General features: G+C 42.3%; 1 long non-coding RNA gene across 1 annotated transcript in view; it reads right to left on the reverse strand.

Annotated features, from left to right (window-relative positions):
* Positions 1-25,483, reverse strand: part of LOC311207071 — a 43,646-nt gene that overhangs the window by 17,958 nt on the left and 205 nt on the right. The gene's annotated exons all lie outside the window — the stretch shown is intronic.

Raw genomic sequence — 25,483 nt, forward strand, 5'->3', positions numbered from 1 at the left:
CCCTCTGCCTTTCACTTACACGGGCAGTGACCTGTACCAGTCCATCCTGCAATGATCCTCCTCTGAGTAAGGTCAGACCGGAGGCCACATGATCCCAGAGCCTTTGCAGACCCTTCGTGACCAGTAACTCACCACAAGCAACCTGTTTACAGCCATTACCACAAGTACAAGCCAACACGCATGGTGCATTTACATCCAGACTGGACAATCCTGGAGCGAAGGAGGACACGGACAGGGAGCCAGGTGGGAAGGAACAGAGTGCAGAAAACAAACTAGCACATTATAAGCCAGTAACTCAAAGAAACCTCAGAGAGGAAACTAACTCACTGCTATGTGCATTTACTGCACCGGTAGGCCTTTTTGATACAACTTCGAGAATTAAGTTCAGCACACACACGACACTGACAGGAACTAGTGTGGTCAAGGTAACATCCTACTGCAGACAGAACCACAGTAGATTGTTAATTATTTCCCAGTGATCAGGAGTCCAGACATTCTTTCTCACTGCCTCGATTTTAAGGTTTACAAAGGGACAGTTCTGCACGTTATTTGCTTGACTGAATCCTACGTTTCCGTACTTAGGAAAGCAAAACAGAAGGAAAAAGAAAAAAAACAGTAAATTTGTCATGCCGTTTTGATTTGTTAGGACAAATCTTTATTGAACATACAGAAGAATATCATGCAGAAGGGAAAACAAAACAAAAACAACAACGAAAACCCAACCCCCTCCCCCAGATCATTCCTCATCCTCGGACTTTAACAGCCCACTCTAATAGGTAACAGGAACGGGTTCGGGCACCTGCACTGACTGTTTCCAAGTGTGTCTTCTGAAGCCACCGAGATGCCAAAAGAACAGGTCAGGTGGACACACATCTCAGGTCTGGTAGGCCCCGGTCCCGTTTCTCTGATACCACCTCTGTATCTTTGAGCAGCGGTGCTCGGATGTGCTGCTTATCAGCTGGTGCATTTTTATCAGCCTCCAATCCTCGCTTAAATAAAGGAACAAAACCACTTGATCGTCTGCCCCTCTGAGGAGTATTCCCTTCCCACGCAACCTGACCTGCCAATTCCTACCCCCGGGGCTCCTGCAGCTTCCCCAGCACAGCGCCACCATCCTCCTGCAAGGATTTCACCTCGAAAATGGTAAAACCTGAGCTTCATTACCAGGCTGCAAAAGCCCGTAGGCCACCAAACGTTCAAGTTTTCTGTTAGATACACAGGCTGCTTTTTATTTACGAAGGCTTGGGTGTTGAGCTGACCCCACCACAAACAAAAGGGGTATTTATTTACAGATATCACTAGCAATTTACAAGAAAAAGTAATAAACGGGTCGCACATGAATGTGAAGATGTCTGAGCAGCTGAAGCGCTGAACAGCTAACAGGACATTTCAGCTATCTCAGTCAACTTCAGTATTGCATCCAATGCTCTACGAGAGCGACAGATCGCTAATGCCAAGTTAGTCATTTTCAGTAACAGTTCTCATGGAATTTTTTCCTTCTAAATAATCAAAACAATTGGTCATTGGACCTTATAAGGGAAAGTGCCATCCCGAACGGAATTTCATCAAATACAGCTGGTCTAGCTTCGTGGTTCCCCCTCCAGCGCATCTGCAGCACCTGAATATTGGGGCTGTGTTTTATTTCGTGATTTAAACAAGATAACAAGATCATACTATTAAAATAATTAGCAGTAGACTAACTTGGTCACATAGTTTCAACTCTTCTTATGACAATGGGAAACATCCGATAATACCACAGCATAGCGATTTTTAATCTAGTAAATAAAAATACTTTATTTTTAACAGCAAAGTCTTAGCCTGTGGGATGTACTGCCAGGAGGCAACAACGTACAGTCAGGCAGACAACGCTTATCTCTAACTGGATCATCCCGAATTGTAATACGATTTTAAGAGGGCTTCAGAAAAAATAATAGCAACCCTCTTTTTCCAGGACGGGATCCAAACCAGCAGAGAGTTAAGAGAGGATTTGCTCCTCTGCGTCTTACGGTTATACCACCCCCTGCAGCATCTGATAGCTGCTAATATCAAGACAAAACACAAGGACTAGACAGAACGGTAGTCAGAATTCCTGCTGTGTCAGATCTAGAGAGGATAACACCTTTGTGAACTCCAAGCAGCAGCCTCCCATCGCTCCAGAGCGTCTCTTGAAACACGCAGTTGAGCTCGCCTCGAGTCTAGCAAAGTATATGTTTTAAGACCTCGGGCACTGGGACACCTGCCAAGTCACAACAAATATGTATACACAATCTAATCTACTTAAATTTTGAGTGGAAACTCTGTGCCCTTTAGATATATCCCTCAAGGCTACGAATAGCTTACTTGTTAGACAGGATGAAGTTTCCCTGTGTAAGTAATAACCCAGCTCGTCTGGCATCTAACCACGCCTCCCGGCTCCTTCCAAAATCAAAGATCGAGGAAGGAGGAGGGATGGGGATGAAGGTGAGGAGATAGACGAGGAGATAGGGGCGAAAGCAGAGTAAGGAAGAGGAAACAGACAAATTATAGGTGGATTAGGAACAACAAGGCTCCCGTAACAGAACAATCATAAGGAAGCAATCGCTTCCCTCCCCTTTATTTGGCAGATGACAAGTCGGTTAAAAAACAAAACAAAAACGAAACAGGGAATACTGTGAACGGGGGGAGGAGGCGGGAAGGGGGGGGACTAGAAAGCGAAGTGAAGCAAAGCAGAGGCAAGGCAGCAAGGTTTAGCTGCAAGGCAATGCTCACTGTCCAACAGATCTGAGCACAGAGAGGATTATTCACAGCCTTGGTATGGTCACCTTTTCTTAGGAAAAAGTGTCCAGAAAGCAAGCCAATGAAATCCTTGGGAGCCCGTGCTGGCTTCTGCAGCTAAAAATAAAATTAACAGAAGAATAATCAAAAGAGTTTAGTGTACAGATGGATGCAAATGAGCAGGGGCACGTCGCGCCAGCACAACGCGGTAGTTAAATAACTGTGGTGCTTTCTAAAACGAGCTAATACTACTGTTTTTCTTTAGAAGCAGGTGACCATTGTGTTTGAAATTTCATACAGCACTTGTTTTCATGACCTATGAACCCTCTGCTAAGAAAAGCTAAACAACTGGATAAATTTTAAATAAGGGATCTTTGCATTTGGACGCTCTGAGAAAGTTTTCACCGGCAGCCTTGTTTCCTACCACTGACCAATCCCTTATAATATAATAACTATTAATCCTTTAAAAACCTTGGTCTAATTGCACACAACAGTGGATGGGCTTATCTGAAGTAAACCCGGTGCGATTACACACTACTTGTTTTAGCAGGTTTTATTCTACTCTTAACAGATAACATTACAACTCCACGTTTCCCAGTGCAACCGCCCGGCTTACACAAATCCGAGTAGCAGAGGGCAGGTGAGGGAGATGTGGAGGCTCACGCCCATGCCACCGATGTTTGTGAGTGCACAAACCTGCAACCTTTAGGAGAAAAGAAAGGGTTCATGACAGCGAGCACTGGGTAATCCAGTCTGACAGCACGACACCCACCCAAGCTTTCCGTCAGCAGCAACACAGGAGAAAGTAACACACAGAGACTTGGCTGTAGAAATTAAGTTTCTTTCCGGCCTCCTATCATATCACAGAAATCTGCATGAGTAACGAAAGGTATGCATCCCCTCCTCCTGCAGAGAGAGCTGGAAGCTCGTCGGACTGAGCCACGCGTGCTACGTATTACCGACCACACGCGAGACACTTGTTTTGTCGTCCTCCTCACCCCCAGCTGCTGAAGGGATGGGTACGCAGCGGCCAAAGAGAGGAAGGGTTGTGTGGAGGAACGGCTAAGAAAAGCAGCTCAGTGCCGGGAAAAAAAAAAAAAAAAAAAAAAAAAAAGGTAGAAAGGCCTGATGATTTCCGTGTCCCCTTCTGAAATCATCTGTGTCCCTACAGCAGGGAGGTGCTTTTGGAAGGGCCTGTATCCCAAACGGGAGCTGAGAACATCAGACGTTTGTATTTCAGCCTCACTGTTGCATCAGTTGCCACCAAAACTTTGGGGTTTGTACCCGAAAGGCCGTACGTGCACGGATGAGGGCTGCTACTTCACTTCAAATGCAGGGCTGTGGGAACCAGCACTGAGACACCTCATGCTTTTTTTCCTTTTTTAATTTTCTAAAAACAAAACAGTGAAGAATCACTCAGCGCGGGTATAGATACGGTACAGATAATTGCTGGCAGTTAACCTCAAGGCCTGATTCCTCATCAGATTTGATATCTGACTTGGCAAGCAGCTTCAGCGGTTACGTTCCCCTCTCTGGAGCGGTCCCAAGAGCCGAGCAGCTACCTCCAGCATTAGGTAACTGCGCCCAACCAGCGCCTTGTTTACCGGGCCAGCCGCGGGCAGAGGACACGGTGCCCAGCCCGTGCCCCGGGCTGGCCAGACACAAGCCACCGCCTGGCTGCGGGCCGGGGCGAGGCAGCACCAGGCTGCAGGGACCGCAGGCGGCTCCGAGGACAGCGGGATGGGGGAGCAGCACGGTGCCTGCAGCTCAGCAGGGAGGATGAGAGGCACTGGGTGGCTAAATCCATGTCACCAGGGGCACAAGCACTTCCCTGAATGAAGCCGGCCTGCCAAACGCCCACAGCAACCTCTCACTACAAGGAGAAGCAACAGCAAGTGTTTCAACTGGCTACTCCCACTACAGGGAAAGTAAGATAGAGGTTCACAGCCCTCGGTTCGCAACCAGAGGCTGCTGCCAACCTCTGAGAGCAACACGGGGCCTTCTGGAAGGTGAATCAATGAAAGAAACCCAAGTATCTGGCACACGGCCGTAGCACCACCTCTGATATTTCAGCACTACCTTCTGATTTAACAGGAAGCAACACTCCCACGTGATGAGACGGGAGGGTCTCAGAACTTCATCAGATCCAGAAAGGCTTTATTTCTTTGGCCTCAGTTCAATATTGAGGAAAGGTAGAAAAAAGTTATCAGGCCATACTATACCTGACGATAGCACGGCCTCCTGCTTGGAGCATGTTTGGAAAGAAAGAATGAAAACACAAAGGTAGAGAGAAAATAGAATAAAACATAACATGATTTTTAAAAGCCGAACAATGTCAAACATCCAACTTTCCTTCAACATGCCAAAATACTCGTTACACAAAGGAAGCACAACAGTTGTAGTCTAACTCAGTCGGACAGCTGATATACCACCACCTGAGCTGCAGTTTGCTGAGCCGAGAAGAGGGGTTAGTTCCAGGATGGCCAGGCAGGAAAAGCAGCAGATCAAGAGGAGATGACAACAGATTTCTCTCTGAAAAGTGGAAGGATGTTATTTATGGAGTGCCGCCAAGACTGGTTGTCAGTCTTTTTTGATTCAACATTTTCATTTCCATATGTACTTTTTTTATGCCTGTACGTGAGCACTACCAAAATTTGTGGAAAATGCAAACCGAGGTACCAGAAGCTTAGTACAGACTGAAACAACCCATAAGGAAAAGTGCGACAAATCTTAAGGACAGCTGTGACAGAAAGGGGATGAAAAGTTGCAACAAAAGGAGAACTTAATGCAGTTAGAAACTTGTGACTTGTGCTGAGAAGTGAGGAGTCATCACCTGGAAGTAGCAGAGGAGGACAATGTCTGTGTATGACCATCCTATAAGCAGCTATTAAAAGACACTAAAGAGAGCTGTTGCAGAAGAAAGAAAATAAAATGATTCAAAAAGCATCAGTATGTCCAGTGCAGAAGGGGACATACAGACATTACTATCAGAAGCTTGCTAGGAACACCATGTACAAATCTGGTAATACAGATTTGCAAAAGATTTATTTGGGTAGCATGACAAGACATCTGACAAAAAAAAAAAAAATCACAAAAGGTCTTAATAATTACACCAAAGACAGTCAGAAGGCTTGGCATAAAAGATAAATATAAGCTTACCATAAGTAAGTCTAGGCTGGAAATTAAAAGGGTTTCTAGCCAACAAAACACTGCTTTTCAGTTTACATGTCGAAAGATGGAGGAACACATAACTAGTTTGCAGGTGGACCTACACCGGGTCACAGACAGACAGACGGATGTGATTCCTGGGACAGCCAGCCACTCATCTTAGCCAGGGCAACTTGGTCCAGTCCCACGTCCGAGGTCCCAGCACAGCATGGTGATGGACCCTGCAGGTCAGGCCAGGGGCCCTGCACCAGCCAACAGCAGGCCACGAGGAAAGGCAAGCACACAGTATTTTGGGGAAGTGTCACTGCTTTCTTTTAGCTTATTCTGAGCCAACCTCCCACTATTTCTCTTGCCTTCTCGATAGTTTTGCTCCTCCTTCATCTCATCTACCTCATTCATGATTCCTTTATGGCCTGTGATTTGAAACCTCTACTGTGTTTTGTAGTCTCTTACCAGGCTGAAAAATCCAAGTCTCCATACACCTTTCCTGTGTGGAAGCTGCTTCACTACTTTGTTCATATTTACCACCTTTTCCTGTATTTTCTCCATTCTACATCTCTCTCTGGAGTGGTATTCAAGACAGAGACACTGTGGCTTGCTGCCTGCTTTATGGTACATGGTCTTCGCATGCTTCTGCTGGGGAACGTCTTGCAGCAGGGTGCTCAGACGCTTGAGAGGCTCAAAAGGTCACAGGAAAAAGTTCATGGAAAAAGTCTAATAAGGGTTGGTAAATAAAAAAAAAACACCACATCTGGCCTTTGACCAGCAAATTACTGGAGACCAGGAGAATACTCTGGGAAAGCTACAGTGACGTGCTTGTTCCTGTGCCTGCCACTACACGTTTGGTTTTGCCACCGTCAGATACAAAATGATGGGCTTTGATACACACACTGGTGTAATCATTCTTACTGAACAGATTTGATCAGCACTTATCAAGCTGATTAAAAGCAGGATTCTTCATCTCAGGCCTGAGTTGAAAGCAAGACAATTCCTCTGTTAACTCACACACGAATTGACAGTGCTGTCAGTAGGTGCACGCGCTAGCTCAAACCCAGCATATTTTACTATTGGCAGAATTAGGAGTATCGCATTTCACGATGCTGCCAAACACTTGCCATCATAAGACAAACTTCTCTACATAAGACAACAGATGGCTCTGCCAAACTGCCGTTGTTTGGGCTGAAGTTTTACAAGTTAGTGTCTGCTTCAGTATTTTGTTTCTTTGCTTTTTATTCATTCAAAACAGTACAGACGTTAAAAAAAAAAAAATCTAAGGAAAAAAAGTTTTGCCTCCATCAAAAAGCTCTGACGGATTTTTCCTACTTAACCTTCTCCTAGAGTTTTGAACCCCTGTTCTTTGGGATGGAGACTTGAAATCAGACAGAAACAGTGGTCAAGCTGTGGTCATTCCTGTGACTTCTGCCCAAATCAGGCCAGACGGATTTTTTTTTTCCTCAATTACTTTTTCCACAACCTCTTTAGTCATTCAGAAACGAATCTTTTGAGTCGGATAATTGAACGCTGTCCTGGAGAACTCAGAACCTACCGGAGATCTCTGTCATTTAAATCGAACACTATAGAAGAGGTCATTAATTTTCCAGGTCCTTGGCATGGGTCTCCAAGGAGCGATTTGCAGAAATACTTAATGCCTGCAGTTGCAGTGGAAGGCAGCGAAGGCTGTGTTCTCAAAAGATTACGAAAACAATAGTTTTGAAAAACTAGGCCTAGTAATCTCAAAACAGGTTCTCCTGAAAAAAAAAAAAAAAAAACGCCACAGAAACTTGATTCTTAATAAACAACCCTCAGGAAAACCACAAGAGCCGTTTACTTTATTTTCACGCTGGATTTTACCCTGGCCACGCATTGCAGGCTGCCTCGTTTTGGTATCGAAGTGCCTAAGGTGCAGGTCCTGTGGCTCTCCACCACGAGAGGCAGAAACGATGTACCACCGCGTAGGTAACGTCGCGAGGGTACGGGCTGGGGCTGCAGGGCAGGGTTTCTCCAAGTATCCAGAGCCTGCGGCAAAACATCAAATGTGCTAGGGAGCATACCAGAACTCTGCATAAATATGTTCCATTGTCAAGATCCATGTATAAGTTTCCAGCCAGCAAACTGGCTTGTGAACTCCCATCTGCGGGATATATACAGCTCCGAGAACGAGCATCCCGCTGGGTACGTGCCTTCAGTGATCCAGGGCCTGAAACGCAGGGCAGCCCCGGAGCGCACATGGCAGCGACTGAGAGGAACGTAATGTGGCTTTGTGTAAACGGGGGGCAGAAGATTTTACCACTTGGTTTAACAACAGGAGCGTCACCCACCATCGCTAAAGTGACACACAAAGTTGAAGTGTGCATATATGCAACTGCAAACACTTTAACTGCTTCCCCCCCGCTTTCCTTTCCGCACTTCTCAGCTCAGCTCTGTAAGCCTGACAGGGGAAGGACAGATGCCTGCTGTGTTTTCCTTTTCAGCCTCTAGCACACTGAATCCTAAAAATGGATGCTATTTTTTTTTTTTTTTTAAAGCACGCGAACAAAGCAACACAAGTCCTAAAGCCTCCTTTAGCTCTATTTATTCTTACACGGTCATCGGTGCTTAGAAACAAACATTCTTCCTGTCCACTGCTCTCCCGTGAAAGCCCACAGTATCTATAGTTACTGGAGAAGAGTGCTTCAGTTATCTAGGCTCCGCTCCTTCCCATGCTTTACTTGCAAGCTTGCCCCAGAAGGCTTCCTTTCTCAGAGGATACCAGAACCACGATTTCGCTTTCTAAAGGCAGCGGCTGAAAGTTCTCTCTCGTCACTGGGAAGCTCATCGCTCCTTAAAAGATTCAGATACTGCGATCACGTCTGAGACCAGAGATCTAGACCTGCTTCTGATGGATTTAACAGCTTTCGGCCAACCCACCAGGCCTCCAGCAGTGCAAGAAAAGTTGAGAGACTGCAACTCTACCCCTAAGAAATGCTGCTGGAGAGCACAGGCTGAGAACAAAACAACAAACCAAAATGAAACGACAGCTACCAACTTCCCCCAGACCATTTTTTCCTACTTAGTTGTAGGTCTTCCTGTCAAAGGAAAGCATATGGGGTAGGTGGCACACACCACCAGAGTAGCACTGCGAAACTCTCAGCAGGACAGAAATAGCATCAGGAAGAGCACCTCAGCTTCCTTCAGAGTGTCCATGGTTTTCTAACAGCCCTGAAAAGCCAACACCGCAATGACTCCCCTCTAAAGAACAGAGTGGCATGAGGGTGCAAGAAGAGAAGGACTGTATCAAGCAAGATGCTTTCCTACCTTTCTTAAGCACACCTGCTTACAAAAGGCAATCTCACACAAATATGAGATACTTTGGGCTGATTTTACTGGGCTGATCCCCCTTGGCCACTTGAAAATCAAATTTTCTAAAGAACATTTTGTATTTTTAGATAGAGGTAGCTTAAAACCATTCCACTTTATGAGAGGATGCTTCCCCCTCATTCAATGGGGCAGCAGAAATTTGTGCCTCAGAAATTTGGGGCACAATTCTGAGAGGAGCAAACAAACAAGCCAAAGTCCAGTTCATGCAAATATCCTCCCAGGACGGCGTTTATACGATTCTTCCAGCGGTGCACAAGGTGCTCTGAACAAACAGAGCACACTGCAGGACACAGGGAAGCAGTCCAGAGCAAGCCACGCACTGTAGCAGAGCCTTTCCCTGGTGTGCGAGGTCAGAGCCCAGGGAGCTGCTGTTGTACAGGACACAGGACAGCAAAACCCATGGGCTGAAACTCTGCTGGGAGATGGGCATTGCTGGGAGCTCAGCGAGGAGAGCAGACAGGAATCCTCTGACGCATACACGTAGTGTATCTGATGCATTTCAGAGGATGATGCATACTGCAGGTATGTCCTTGGTCGCAATCTGCCAGCATTTTATCTATGAGCTCCTCACCATTAGACAAATATCCCTGGGTTTCCTAGTGCTCCTCTGTCACAGAGCACCATCCAGCTAAGCAGGGAAGAAATAAGAACACAAACATTTTTCTTTTGCAAAGACTGAGTAATGCGTGACAGAAAAATGATGAAAGCAGGGCAGAAAAGCAATTTGGTACGGAAAAGTACTACATTACAAATAGCAAGGAAAGATTCAGAAGAGTTTGAATCAAAACAAGTTAAAAAACAGCAATTGAAGAATGCCTATAAATCAAAGACTTCAAAATACTAAACAGAAAGAGACTCCATTGTGAAGAAAAATAAACAGAGAGACAAAAGGACCAGATCAGATCAGTAAGATGTTTTATAGTGCTGTTAAAACAACAGCCCACCTTGAGAAGGTAGCTATCAGATGCACTGACAACTTTGAACAATTTTGTGCTCTACATTTGTCATTAGAAATATAAATCAGAACTGTTGTTGAGGAACAGTTGCACAAACTTGAGATAACTTGAGTAACAATATAGGAAACAAGTCATTTTTAGATGGGCAAGGAGAGAAAGCAGAAACCCAGAAAACCTGAAGCAGGCAACAAAACAGTCTGCTCCTTCTGAAGGCAGTGGGATGCAGTGATGATGGCTAGGAACACACACCCTGGTACTCTTTTACTATAAGGAATTTATCAAGGGCTTGACCTCTTGCCTGCCTCGTTGTTTCAAATACAAAAACTCCTCTTTGGCAAATACATCCTCGTCTGTAAAACATAATTACGGTCTGAAAGTTGATGCTAAAAATAACTCTAAGGAGCTTCGCATTCATGTCTTCTTGATTTCTGTATCAATTTACTTGATTGCAACGGTCAAGTGTACACCCTCTGGTCCTCAGGACTGAAATGAGTCCTTAGGAGGTTCAGTCCTTCAGAGGTGTTTGACAGGGTGACAGTTTTGCATTTACATCTGTAAATAATAGTTTAAACATTTGTGTGCGACTGTATACACGTATCTATAAAGGACAAAGCATTCACAAATGTTTAGTAACTTTCTTATGAAAAGCAAGCATCTGAGTTTAAAAAAAAAAAAAAATTAGATTAGGGAAACTTGAAAAAAATAAAAAAGAATACATATTCTACTAATCCATACTGGCATGCCAGGAAAACTTAAAGACAATTTGGAACGAACTTCACAAATTCTTACAATTAGGAAATACATGAGGAATAACATCATGAATAAGTCTTCAAATTAGCAAGTGACCAAGAAGTACACACTTTGCCAATTTCAGTTCAAATCAAAATACTTCATGATACAAGCATATTTTTAGTACTTTTACAAATAAATGATTTCTTTGGAATAAGATTCTTCACTCACTAACATTTTCATTTTTTCCTGCAGTGTCAGAAACAGCCATTTCAGGATGACTTTCACGGATCTGCAAATTTAAAGGGACAATAGATATGCAACCTCACACAAAGTCGGTGCGTCAGGAAAAAAAAAAAAAAAAAAAAAAAAAAAGGGCAAAATTCTTTTAAACAGAAATCTTGAAAAAGGCATTTTTCTTCGCTCTAAAGACTGCCTGAAATGACCACGGGGCTAACCTGATGACACATCTATTTACTATATTTTCTTATGCCCGTTACTCAGTTGTTGGCAGTAAGACAACTTTCATTTAGCAATAGCTTGGACCCCTCGTAAGGGAATGTGTACATAGTAGCTCTCTAATCTCGCTGCCCAGCTGCTAAGACAGTCACATGAGTCACTTGCTGCCTTTAGAGCAACACACACCACTTGCTGAATTTAGAGACAGTCTCTGTTTCTGCACTGGCCATACATACAAACGGAGCAACAACTATCCTAATCACACACCGAAATGTCTAGGTATTGTTTTCTCCTTTTTGTTTGTTTTGGTTTTAAATGTGAAAGTGGTGAGCCAAAGCACAGCTTTTACTAATGCAGTTAACAACCCAGCTCCACAAAACGATTCGGGAGCTGTTTTTGCAGCAATCGTTTCCACACAAGTTAGGCGAACTCCAGGAATCGGTTCGAAGGTAGGCAACTTCATCTAATTGCTGAGCGAAAATACAGCCGTGGTGGAATGAGGGACTATCTGCCAGGACGATTAAGTATACAGCTGCAGGACAAAACAATTTACAACAATTCCTTCCTTATCAGTTTTTCAAACTGTGGCTGTTTGGAACACCATCTTATTCAGCAGTGGACTTAAAAACACTTTACAAGAAGACTGGCATAGCAACTTCCACGCAGCTCCACCAAACTCCGCGTTGCAAACATTACAATCACCAAGATAATCTATACGCACCGCATGGGATGCATTTTCACACACAAATAGCAGACAGCCTAACAACAAAGCACAGTTCTTTGGGCTGTCATTGCTTCCTCAGTGTAGGCCCTGTAGTGTTTCATTTACCCTGTACCACGTACTACCTCCTCTCCCATATTCTCCCCGTCTCTCATCCTGGCACTGCTGTTTGCAGGTGGCTGGGTACGAAGTGGTCAGCAACGCAAGGCATGGAGCTATGGCTGTGTGTGTCCAGAGACCACTTGTGTAACAAGCACAGAACCATACTTCAAGTTACAGAGCTCATCTCACCAAACGAGGACTCTCTTAAAAAAGATTACCCACATCTCTGGTGCAAAATACATTGGCCCTACTTGCAAAAGGTGTTTCAGTGTCCCTAAAGAAGCAGCGTGTCAAACCCTACCTAACTCTATTAGTTTCATGCACGGCCAAGTTTGTCTCAAAGTGTTCTCTGCAGACATCTTGCCACTAGGAAATCACAGTAGGTAATGTCCCAGCTCACCAGTCAAGCAGCAGCACATTTTCAAGTTAAATACTCTAATTTGACAGATAACATCAAATCCAGCTCCATAACTAGCCAGAACAGAGTATCAAGTAGTAATAACTAAACATTTCTCTCATGTTGTACCACTCTGAATTAGCATTAGCAAGAAGAAAATGAAAATGGTTATTGCTAGGCTGTTCCAACAATTTTTGCACTGTAATTCACCTAAGTAAAAGCAAATTGCTTGCCTTACTATCTAATAACTAAAAAAAATCCCGGTCACTGATGCACCCAGAGCAGCAGTCAACCTACAGCCAAATTTCAGTTTCACACACATATCTACTGTTCTTCCCAGTAGCATCGAGCAGTTCTGAAGTGAAAAGATAAGACAGAACTTAGTTTTCAGCTGTACTTTGTGTGCTTTACAGACCTTTCTGCAAAGTCAGTATTGCTGTCTCCCACCTTTGTGTGTCTCTCTACACAGAGACAGTATAGAATTACAAACACTGAATGAGGAAAATGCCACTTCAGGAAACAAAGTGTCAGAGGAACATGGAGCAAGATTAGCAACTGAAACGGGTAATTCCCATGAATTTCCCAGTCTCCAACCCATCTAGCATAAATTCTCATTGGTCTTTAACCTCCATGTAATCAGTAAAACATTCCTTTCAGGTGTTTGCCTATCACCATCTAATATTCTACATTAAAACTGGGAACTGTTAATGCCCCTATGCAGAGAAAAGGGCTTTGCATTCACCATTTTTAATCATCAATTTGTCTCAAATGGCCAGAATGCTTTAGATCAGGCCAAAGCAGACTGACATGTAAAACAATTCTTGGAAAAAAGGCTGCAATTTGATAATGCACGTGTTACACATACTATTGAAGAAGTCTCTCTCCTGAAGAATTCGAGTTTATGGGTGTATTTCTGTGATAACCTGAAACCTCTCAGACTGACTCTAGTAAGAGACAGCTGCCTGGTATAAAAACATTCCCTACAGAATGATGTACGATGGCTTAGTGGATTAGCATGTTAAAAGCATAATCTCTTTTGACACAGCTATTTTTAAGCTGTTTAAAAAAAAAAAAAAAAGTAGAAAATATTAATTCTGTTTTCCAACAAACATAACTTTTGATCTGCTGAGTCAGAGGTGTTATGCATGATAATCACAGCAGGAGTACAAGGCTATTTGTGTTCGCTTGGAGGAAAAAAAGACGAGCACAATTCTGTGCAAATAATAATAGTAAAATCACAGAGCAGACTTCAATTAAAAGCAAATACACCAGAGGGAAACAGCAATCCTGACAAAGCAAAATACTTGTATTTCCTAGGAACACTCCACGGTACTAGAAAGCGAAGTCCAAAGCCACGTAACATTTACATTCAAGTTTTATAATAAACACTCTTAACACTGGACTAACATGCCAGGTGTTACCGAAGTCAGTACCACATCACTTTTAATTCTGAACGCTAAGACACAAACCCAGTAAGCTCACTAACCATAGAAAGCACATCATCATACGCTGTCTGAATGTAGTAGAAGTGCTCTGTGCTTGTACAGCTCCCAGAAATAGTCATGGCAGGATTCTCAGTACCTCTGCCTGTGTAGGTGTCTAGCCGTTTTTTTTACCTCAAAAAAGGTTATGGATGTGTACAACTTTTTTTCATCAAGTTCTGATGGTTTTGTTACATAAAACTAAGTTCCTTTAAATTAATAAAAATAATATGTAATGTTCATTTACTACTAGAATACACATTTCCTTTCTGAGGGTTTCAAACTATTGCTAAATGAACCCCAACATCTAAATATTATTTCCTTGGTTGAAAAACATCAGATTAGTATAGCAGTTATTTTTCTTTGCTTTCAAGACCGTTCAATACTTTTCCAATATTTTTATTGAAAGGATTTTTGTCCTTTTCAAAGCATTCACTTCACATGTGGTTACATTTAATTGACCTTTCAAGTCAATGGAGTTGTAAAAAATTATCCCGAAGTGTCCAATTTTGATACTGCAAGAATAAAACAAACTGAAAACGTTACTTAGTGAAGGATCTTATTCCAGAGGATTCATTTATCTGTAAAAGCCAGAGTAAAGCAGTTCTCTGTTCATACTGCAGAAAGAGACCGCTCCTTCACTGCAGGTCTGCTCCTCCCCAGCTCAGGACATTGCAGTGCCATCATTAGGCAGCGTCCCCTGCCGAGAAGCACATGACTCCACTGTTCTATAACATGCCCTGAATGACCACCAGTTGCTGAATGATGCTAAAAAAAATACTGACTTTAACCTATAAAACCCTGAACAGTTTGATACTTGGCAACCTGAAAGATCACCCCTTTTCACGAAGGCCATCTGAAGCCGTCTCAAATGCACGTTGTAATGGAATAGAAATTAAAAAAGTGGGGAAATATCCTTTGCTCCCCAAGAAGCATGTCAGCTTTAGCACAAATCTCTTGCTCTGAGAGAGGCTTACACGAACCATGCAGTTACTACTGTACTTCTACAAGTGACATAGCCAGAATTTGACAGATGGAAATCTTAGATATTTAGAGATAATGAACTAGAGGCTGAATCTTGGAGGTAGTAGTGAAGAAGTACTGTCAGCATTCAACTGGATTTTAAGCTTTGCCAGAGGAACCTGGGACATGCGTTTTTATGGACTTTTTGTTCAACTTCATTTGTTTTGATTTATAGCAAAGCACTGCTGAGGAGGCCAAGGAACCATGCAAATAAATGTGGTCAGAATCGGAAGGAAAAAAAGTCTCCCTCTTCCATCTTCAAGTTTCGTAGTTCAGAATTTGTCACTTAATAACTTTGCCAGCCGCTGTAATGTACTTCTCAAAAAAAAGTACCGAGAAACAGACTTCTTAAACAACTGAAGAATGCAACAGGTGAAGGAAAAAAAAATAAGAACAAATTTCTGTCTCTGTGGAACCAGTCTAAATACCCACGGCAAGGAGGCAGAATACCTGATATCGGGTTTTGACTGCATATTTTCTCAGATATGCCCTCATCATGAAATCCTATCACGAATTTACAAAGTTGCTAAATAACAGATTATCTCCATCCCCTAGACCTCTTAGATCTCTTACAAAGGCCTAAGTTACAAAAAGTTTGGACATATGCACGTACGGATGCCATTCGGAGCACTGTCAGCATCAGAAATGGCCAATTTTATTTGTATTTGGGGAAGAAGAATTAACGCATCAGTTAAGCCCCATCTTCTCCGACCTACAGGTCTTACTGTCTCAATGAAACAAGTAAAACTTAAACACTATTGCACATAACAGTTACAGAGCACTTGCAACTTGGTAGCAAATTCCTGCCTGCCTTTACACTTTTTTTCTCAAGCTATTTCCATAAAACCTTTATGATAAAACCACCACCACCAAGTATCAAAGTACTGCCTTCGTGATGAACGATGGAAGCTTAGCAGAAAAGATTATTTTAGCTTCAAACTCAGTTTAACAACTAAAACTACAACAGGAATATCCTCCAAAGTTTAGGACGTCCCTAAAGACTTTGAGGGTTTGCTCAGAGAAAAGAGACTTTCTACGGCTTGATTCCTGATGAAACGTTGCCCACATTTGAAAAAACATCACTGTATGCGAGGACTTAATCAGACAAATCCTCTGGGGTCCACCTAAGGAAGGACTACAGAGTTCATCTCACGATAACAAAACGTATCATGAGTTTCAAGGTTGCAATGGGACTGTGCAAGTGAAACCAGGAATTGTCATAATTAAAGAGACCGAGGGCCAGCGAGTGGTTTAAGTCATCAGAGCCCTTTCGTGACCACTCCTGCCTTCTCACTCAAGGCTGGAGGAAAGATCTGGTCTCCTACATTCAGTGCTTTTATGAGGCTAACTACAGCAGAAATAGAAAACAACGACATGTTCAACCTCCCCAGAGCGAAACACCTTTCTGCCCCAGTCAAATGGACCAGTGATCAATGCAGTTAAAAGCTTCTTAAATGCACTTTTCTTTCAGTACAAATATTTAAGTGTAATGAAGAGTATGAAGTTTGTTCTACATGAGGCACAGATAAAAACTGTACTAGAAACCAAAATTAATACTCGAGATGGACTTAACTTACTTGTTCTCAAGTATTCTGAAGTGGCCAAGTTCTCAAAGGTGAAATAACGTTATACTGCGGGGGGTACCTCTAAAACCAGTGTTTTTTGAGGAAACCGATTCCACAGTTTACTATTTCCGAAAGCACAATCTAGATTTCTGTTTGCCCTCTGTGACTGATTCTCATAGAGTGTTTGATACTGTTCACCACTTATCTGATCAGTGCTACAAGGCTGCAAAACCTGAAGTCTTTTCCTCATAGCTTAGTTTAACCTTCATCCGGTCTGGGGCTATTCCCACCGCCCAAATGCCACTACCACTACGTTTGCCACGTTACTCTACACCCTGCTTTTTACACTTGTAGCATCACCAGCACAAGTCAGTTCCCCAGCACTCCTCAGCACAATTTCTGCAGTACAAAAACGATCAGTATCAACCCTTAATGGGACACAGATTCAATCTGAGAGAATGAAAGAGATTAAAGCAAGCTGAAGAAGTGCTGGGATTTGAACCCAAAAGGAGAGGAAACACTTGTGTAGGTAAGACAAAACCTCTTTAAAAAATTACAACTGGGAAAACATTACAATTTACAAGTAATGAGAAATTAAGCTAGTTTGATATAAATATTTCATATATACTTTTTAAAGCAATTTCAACACATATTAAAACCAGCCTGAATAATTAGGATAATTAATATATTATGATTCTCAGTAACTTTTTAAGTAACAAATAATGTAACTGTTGTTTAGGAATAGAGCTGATTTCATTGTACTGGTATGCTTATAACCATACTTAAACACCATTTAAAATAGCATGTAGCAACACCATCCTTTGACATATGCAATAATATTTTTATTACTTTTTCTGAAACTGATTAAAATATAGCCATAAGCTATATGTTTGTGCTGGGGTATAATTAGAAGTGGTTTAGTCTAAACACAATCCCAGTATTCAAAAGAATTAAGGAAAACTGTCAAGTCACAGAGCAAGAAAAGAAGTCTGCATATCCCCATTAGCTGGCATCTATTGTGATCAGCTCTGTCCAGGCTCTTCCCTAAGCTACGTGGTTGACAGTTTCTTAGTGTCCTAGATGAAACAAATTATGCTTGCATTGACCACAATAACTTCCAGAGAACAAAATAAGCTTGAACAATGCCTACGTTCAGCTTTTAAGCAAAGTACAAAACCCCACAGGAATTCTACATTGGTTTTATTTCAGCTGAATCCTCGCTCTGCTTACAGGACTTGCGAGGGCAAGAGCACCAGTACCTGATAACAGGTAGCTAACACCATAAATTTACACCTCTGTACTGCATCATCGTATGAAAGCATAAGGATAGCTGTAGGCAATTTCTCCTTTTACATATTTATACTGTATCTATACCTCCACGTGATAAAAGCTGTATTCTTGTTCCGCCTCGAACGTAGGCAGCTGGACTAAATGCACAATTAGTATACATGAGAATTCCACACGTGACAGTAAGAGTTTGAAGAAACTTAACGTTTACAAACTTGTAAATGTTTTATTACTAACTATACAGGCTTGATTGAAATTTAATAGTAAGCTGCCAGAATTTTTCCTTCTGCCTTTTCTTTTTGGTAATAAGATCACTGGTTTCTTTTCAAAAATGTCTCTTTTCAAAAAAATTCCTATATTACAACTGATTCAAAAGACATGGCATTCTTCCTAACCAGCCAGATGTTTCCTTCAAATATGTATACATATATATAGTGCATATATGTACCATTCGTGATAAATACGTACACCACACAATAAACAGTTTTATTAGAAGTGACAAGCACTTGGTACAGTAAAATCTAATTTGCATACACAGGGTTTTTCCTCCTGTTCAAACATTTAGTGTAATGAGATCTCATTAATTCAGAATCAGATGACTTGCAGGGCTTTTTAAAGTACTCATGCCCTGGTAAATCTGATACCCTGTAGTATACAAATACATACTCAATAAGTGAAGAGGGAAGATAAGCTTTCTGACTTTTTCCTTGCTGTTTGATTACTTGGCAATTCACAGTGAATGTGCACAAGGCAAAAACCAACCCTCTACATCTCATTTCACGAGGAATACTTTGGATTTGGCAGCCTCAGAAGTGCAACGTGACCACGACCATAAACAGAAGCTTTCAGGGTAAAAGTCAGCAATACACAGCACTGGGCTGCCAGGTAAATTACCTGGATGGTACGAGTAAGGTACAGCCCCTGTGCAAGCTGCACAGCTAAATGGCATGAAATAGAAGTATTCTTTACACAAGTATGGAGGAGATTATTATAAGTTATCCTAACTTTGGTAAAAAAAACAACTTCGACAAATAATTCCCTTTAAACACTTTCTAATCTGATTTCTAGGGATATTCTCCTCTGAGAGGGGAATTTAGCACATTAAGTGCAAAAGAAGCTTACAGCAATACAGTTTACTGTAACAGACACTTTTTTGCATTTTTCCAAGTTTCATTACATAATTATTTCTTAATTGCATTTGATGGCAATTCCAGATTTTTCTTTCCTGATTCCCACTTGACTTCTCAAAAACTGATTTGAGCTGTTTTACTTTGGAGTTTTGAGTTACTGTGCTGTGCATTATAGCCACACTTGTCTACATTGATTTGTTTTATCTGTCTCATTTTTTGGTTTTGTACTAGTTTGGTCCTGGATTTTTTAACTTTATTTTTCCATTTTCTTTCCTTTAAACAAATAAAATAAATTTATGCACATCAGGGCACATTCTACTCTCTTCATGCCCTTGCAAGTCTATCAGAACTGTCAGGGTTGGGCAAGTGTAAATTTGTCCATCATTTTGGCCATGCATTTGGATGTATTTGACAAGGTACCTATGCTCTGAACAGACAGGGAGGTAGAAAAGGAACAGAATTTATTACAAAGAAGGCTATAATATAAATCGATTTATTCCTTCGACATAAGAATAACTGCACAAGCTTTCCCACTCCTAGCTGTCAGCTCTGTACATATGCTGTCATCTCAAATCACTGCTATGCACTGTGGTTAACTTTAATGCCATGATCCTACAATAACTGTTTACAAGACACGCAGGGTCCATTTAAATACTAACAATTTTTTATATATTCTATGAGAAGGCCCCATCATTTATAACTACTTTTCAAAGCATGTAATATCTCGTTAAATTTTTTAAAAATGTAATTCTCTTAATTTCTGCTAATTCAGCCCTATGAGATGAGACAATAACAAGTGAACAGTGATGCTGAAGTAGACAAGAACTACTTTAACAAGCCTGTCTAAATAAAACACTTGCAGTAATGGTGATCACCTTTATTCAACATTAGGTTTTCATAACCTGCACACAATTAGAATTTTTCACATTTGATGCTTGGTGGACAACTTTTCCCTGAAAATTCATTAGTATTGCAGTCTGCTCAATTTCAGGCAATGGGCCACTATGTTCCTTGAAAAATTACAAATAAAATATAGGCAGCTGCATAAGTGATTCTGCTGAGGGCTAATCAATATGTTTTACAAGCCAGTTACAAATTTGTACAATTTTAAAAAATCAATATAAATTTAATTAAATTCTAGATGTGATTTTTTGATTAACAATTAAGACACACAATTCCTTATGATCAAAATACTCAGAAAAAAATTAAAAAAAAAATCCCTGATACTTCAGAAACTTAAACATTTTACTTTTGATCAATACAAAATGTTACTGTGCTCTCCTACTTGAATTATTTTTAAATAGTTTTTTAAGGCTACCTAAACATTTGGTAATTGGATAAAGATGCTCAGCAGTTCAGTGGATAGATGCTGCACCTTTCTCTCAAAAGCCCTGCAAGCTAAATCCTCCCTAGCTGCAGATATTTGGAGTACCTCTCCTTGAAAGCAAGTGCTCTATCACTTCGGTGGAGGTGGCTGCTAGCTCCTTTTAACTCTACACTGCCTTTGAGAATGGCCTCAGTGCTGCAGCATACTTCACATTTTCCAGAATATTTTTCCCTTGGTAAACAGATAAACTTGTTCAAGAACCTCCCCAAAAGGTATTTGCCTGCTCACAAAAACTAGTTTTAAATACATAAGAGGTTACAGACACAAAATGTAACAACTTTGTTTTAGCCTCTGAAACAAAACCTCCCTTTTAACAAAACAGCCTTAAACAGTTACAAACAGTGGTTTATTTAGTGCCTGAGTAGTGCCCTCTTTAACCCATTAATTTTGAAACATATGCACTGCCCTGAAAGGAGGAGACTTAAGGGCACCATTTTGACTGACTAACTGCAGAGATGGACGACCATTAGAAGTGGCTGCGCTTTGGGTGCAGTGGCTTTTTGAATTTAAGAAATTCCTGCAAAGTTTCTTAATTTAAATCTCAAAGTTCTACACTGGAAAAGTCATTTTTCAGGATTCCTAAGTAAAATGTACACACCGAGAAACACACTCGAACTAAGCATTCAAGACTAGTTTAATGCAGGTCAATTTAAATTCCTCTCTTTGCTGTACTGTTGTAGAACACCGCAGTTATTAACTTTTAAACATTATTGAATAGGATTGAGAAGTATCTAAAAAGGTTTTAAATACATTTAGAACTCCCCAGTTCGCCTACAAGAACTAGGGTAACTTCACCAACAACAGCCCACAGTATTTGTTTCTTCAGGTGTTTCAATTTTAAAAAATATTCAAAAAAATTACTGAATCATGTATAGAACCAAAACAACATATAATAGAGAAGATTAACTTAACTCTTAGAAGTAAGGAAGCTTTGAAAATTACTTCTATTTTTATTAAACACCACATCATCCCTGTAAGAAGAATTCAGTTTTCTTCAAAAAGAGAGTAATTAAGTTTGTAAAAAAAACAATCCTAAACAACATTTAGCTTCTGCTATTATCATCATCATCTGGATGACACCTTAAAATTAAGCCCATTTAGAAGAGTATCAAGTTCTGTGAGAACACCCTTCCCTCCTTCCTCCTCCCTATGTCCTGAGTTTTGCACTCTGGTTGGGCATACCGGATTTACTTTGCAATGCATCGCTCTAAGTCAAGAGAGAGACTCCACAACATGTGTGCCTTTCATGTTGTTATGATCAGTGCCTATACCTTTTTTTAAGCACTGCTAAATTAATGATTTAGAAGCTCTTGAGAGGGTAAAAAGGTTGTAACATCTTAAATATTTTGTACTGCTGGTCACAGATGCAGTATTTGAGGAGTTCTTACACACTGCTCTCAGCACCATTAACTAGTTTATTAAAGGCAGTTCTCTAAATCTGCCCATCTGCCTACCTACCCTGGCACATTAAGGAGAAGAAAAAAAAAAAAAGAAAAAAAAAAAAGAAACCACACAACAACAGATGATGTACTGTTATTAATTTATCAACTTTCTATAAATTTTAGGATACTGTTCCTTCGGTCAATAAAAAGAAGAGACCAGTGTAAGAAATATTTGGAAAGGAACTTTGAAGTAGGAATTCTCACTAACTATAAAAAAAGGTCTTCAAACCATGAAAGACAGCTCTGGAAAAATGTTCAATTTCATTTCTTTATACAAACTGATTAATCTTTCTTCCTTAATGAACTTCTTTTCTAGCCTAAGAGTAGCTGATGTGATTTAATTTTCACAACTGTGACTCAGTGGAAAACTTTGAGATTTCTTCCAAAATCTCTAACCACAAGACTACACTAGTCAACAACTACTGTACTACAGCTTCTTTGGCCACACTTGCAGAAAAGGTAGAGATCACTTGTGCACAGGCACTGTTAAACACAGAGAGCTACCACAACTGATACTCAAATCCCAGAAGTTCAAAGAAAGCACTTGCTGGAGCAGCCTCCCTGCCAGTTTAGTGCTCCATCATCCCTCTCTAGAACCCCACACCTGCATTCAGCTTTTCATCTAGAAGCAGATACAAAGACTGCAAAAACAAAGGGTGTGCAAGGGAAGCACTGAAACTCCTCATAAAGCTATCGGATTGCCAGGTTAAGAGGCGATGTTAATTTTTTTAATAGGATATTTTACTGAAAATTGAAATCCATAGGAGGTAATTTGAACAAGCAGAGCATTTCACATCATGACAGTTAAACACTTCCAAGTTAAAAATTCAGCAAAAAACTGTACCAGGCAAAACCCATGCTAAAAGCACGCATGCACACACACATGCACACGCATACCATGAAACTAGACCTCAGTTAGGATGATTTTTCTCTTTTTTAAACAAAGCCAGAGGCGATTCTTCCGAGAGATGCTATAATTACACAGGTAAGGTGTACTTGTAAAAAGCCCCTAGTTTGGCCAATTAAAACCTGCAGTTATTTTCACCATTTTTGAAACCTTTTGGAACTGTTCAGAAGAATTGGGTGTAGGACAAGCTCCCCAACACTTTTCAACAAACCCAGGTGCCCCCAACAAAACTGCATTTATTTGAAGTAGAAATAATGCACCCCGCAACTTTTACAAAATGCCTGCGAAATCGCACTGCACACATAGGTCTCCTCCCAGGGAGGTCATAGCTAGCAGAACAGCACTAGGTTTTGACATAACAACCTGAGACCATTTCATTTCTGCGACACCCTTTCCAAAAAAACGCTCTCCAAAACACAGCATTTTAATTAGCACACCACGAAAACTCCCCTGAAGACTTTGCTACGCACAAAAGAATTGCTGCGATCCAAACGAATCTGCACGTTTCCCCCTGTTATCTACGATTAATTTCTCAGACCAGGGCTGATTTGAGACCTTTCCATTAAAAAAAAAAACAACAACGAACCACCCCTCTGCTAGAGGCAGAGGTACTGCAGAGGTGATGATAACCATAGGAAAAGAGAAGCTGTCTCTTTAAAATGCCCTGATCCCACGTGGAACCAACATCAGCAGCACTTTCGCATTAACTTCAATGTGAGGCAAGATGAGGCATCATTATTTTATATAAATAAAACGAGGAGACTGCAGAATACATTCTTTGTGGGACACAAACAGGTGAACTGGCCGTGCCAGGGAAATCAGCAGCCACCCGCAGGAGAGGTGCCCTGCCCCTGAGCACTCCGAGCTTTCCCTATGGAGCATTACCTCAACCCCATACTACCCTGAAGAATCCAGTTTAAAGAGAGGAGGGAGCCACCACGAAAACTGGAAATTCAAAGGCAACGAAAATGCACTTTATAAACCGGAAAGGTTCACTCTTTGCCTCACACATCCTAATTAGATCAGGAAAGTGACACTACAAAGGCTTTACATTCCGGTCCGAAGAGAAGGGAAAAAAAAAAAAAAAAAAAAAAAAAAAAGGAAAAGGGAAAAAAAAAAAAGAGAAAAGACAGAGGAAAAGAAAGGAGCCCCCATCTCCAAAAGTCCCCCAAAGACACAAAAAGCATTAAAAAAGGAAGTTATAAAGCAGCATATAGAGCATTTATCTTATCTAGGATCACTGCACATTACCCCAAAGTTATGCACTTTCTGCACTATCATCTCCCCCTACCTCTCTCTCCTGAAAGGGATTTTCACGTTTTCTCATTGTCGGTGGCGAGTTATAAGAGGCTTTTGCCTTCCCAAAGAATTCATCAACAAAAAAAAAATAATAAATATTAACTCCTTGCTCCCTGAAACCTTAAAACGGTCTCGGGAAGGCAGGGGTTTTATTCTGTTCCCTTGAGGAAGAAAAGGGGGAGCAGCCCCGATTTTTAGGTATTTTTTGGCATTTTTTTCTGATTTTTATTTTGTTATATGCCTCAGTTCTCCCTCCATTTTGGTTGTTTATGATACTGACAACAAGCTGTCCCTGCTCTCTCTCTCTCTCTCTCCGGATCTCTCCTGCTTTCAGTTAGCAAACCCCCCTCCCCAATGCAACGCGGCTCAGCACTTACTTGGGTTCACACTTTTCTCTAAACACACACCGATGGGGAAGGGGAAGGCTTCTGGGCCACTCGGAGGGGGAGAGCAGGCAAATTCGTTTCTTTATTACGAAAAAAAAAACTTTTGTCCAAAAAACCACGGGGAAGGGGGGTCGAGCGCCCCAAAGTCCCTCCGGATCCCCCCCAAAGCCGCGGCCGCCGGGTCCGGGGGACACCCTCCGGGTAGCCGGGTCCGCGGGGGAAATTTCTGTGCGAAATTCGGCCGGTTTGGGGCGGGGGGCGAATTTATATTAATTTTTTCCCTCATTTTTCGGCCCCGCGGGCTCTTAATGTCTTCCGCTCCCTCTTCGCCGCTGTCACTGCCTTCGCGGCACAGGCTCCGCACAGCCCGGGAGGGGGAAAGGGGGGCGGCCGCCAGGCTCCTGCCCCATAGCCCCCCCCCCCCTCCCCCTGCCCCCTGCCCCCTTGCCCCCCGGGCCCCCTGCCCCGGGGGTCGGCGGCGGGCACCCCGTTCCCTCCTCGCCCGTCCCCCGGGCAGCCCCGCCGCCTCGCCCCGCTCCCTCGCCGAGCACCAGAGCGCCGCGGGGAGGGAGGGGAGGGGAGGGAGGGGAGGAGTGGAGGAAAAAAGTCCGGGGAAGAAGGTTTTTCGCTGAAAATCATCCCTTTTTCTCCCGGCCCGGGGAGGAGGCAGGGGAAGGAGGGAGGGAGGGAGGGAGGGAGAGAGAGAGAGAGAGAGAGCGGAGGGAGGGAGGGAGAGAGAAGGGGAGAGGGGGGCAGCGCTCGCCGCCCCTGCCCCTGCGCCCCGCTCCGCCGGGGGGGTCCGGCGAGGGCCGCCGGGGGCCGGGGGGCGCGGGGTGGGAGGCAGGGGCTGGGCAGCACCAACTCCTCGCCGCCGCTCGCCGCTCCTCTCCGCTCTCCCCCCCCCCCCCCCCCCCTCCCGCTCCTCCTCCTCCC

This window comes from Netta rufina (assembly GCF_964035555.1).
Source record: "Netta rufina genome assembly, chromosome: 2".
Lineage (NCBI taxonomy): Eukaryota > Metazoa > Chordata > Aves > Anseriformes > Anatidae > Netta > Netta rufina.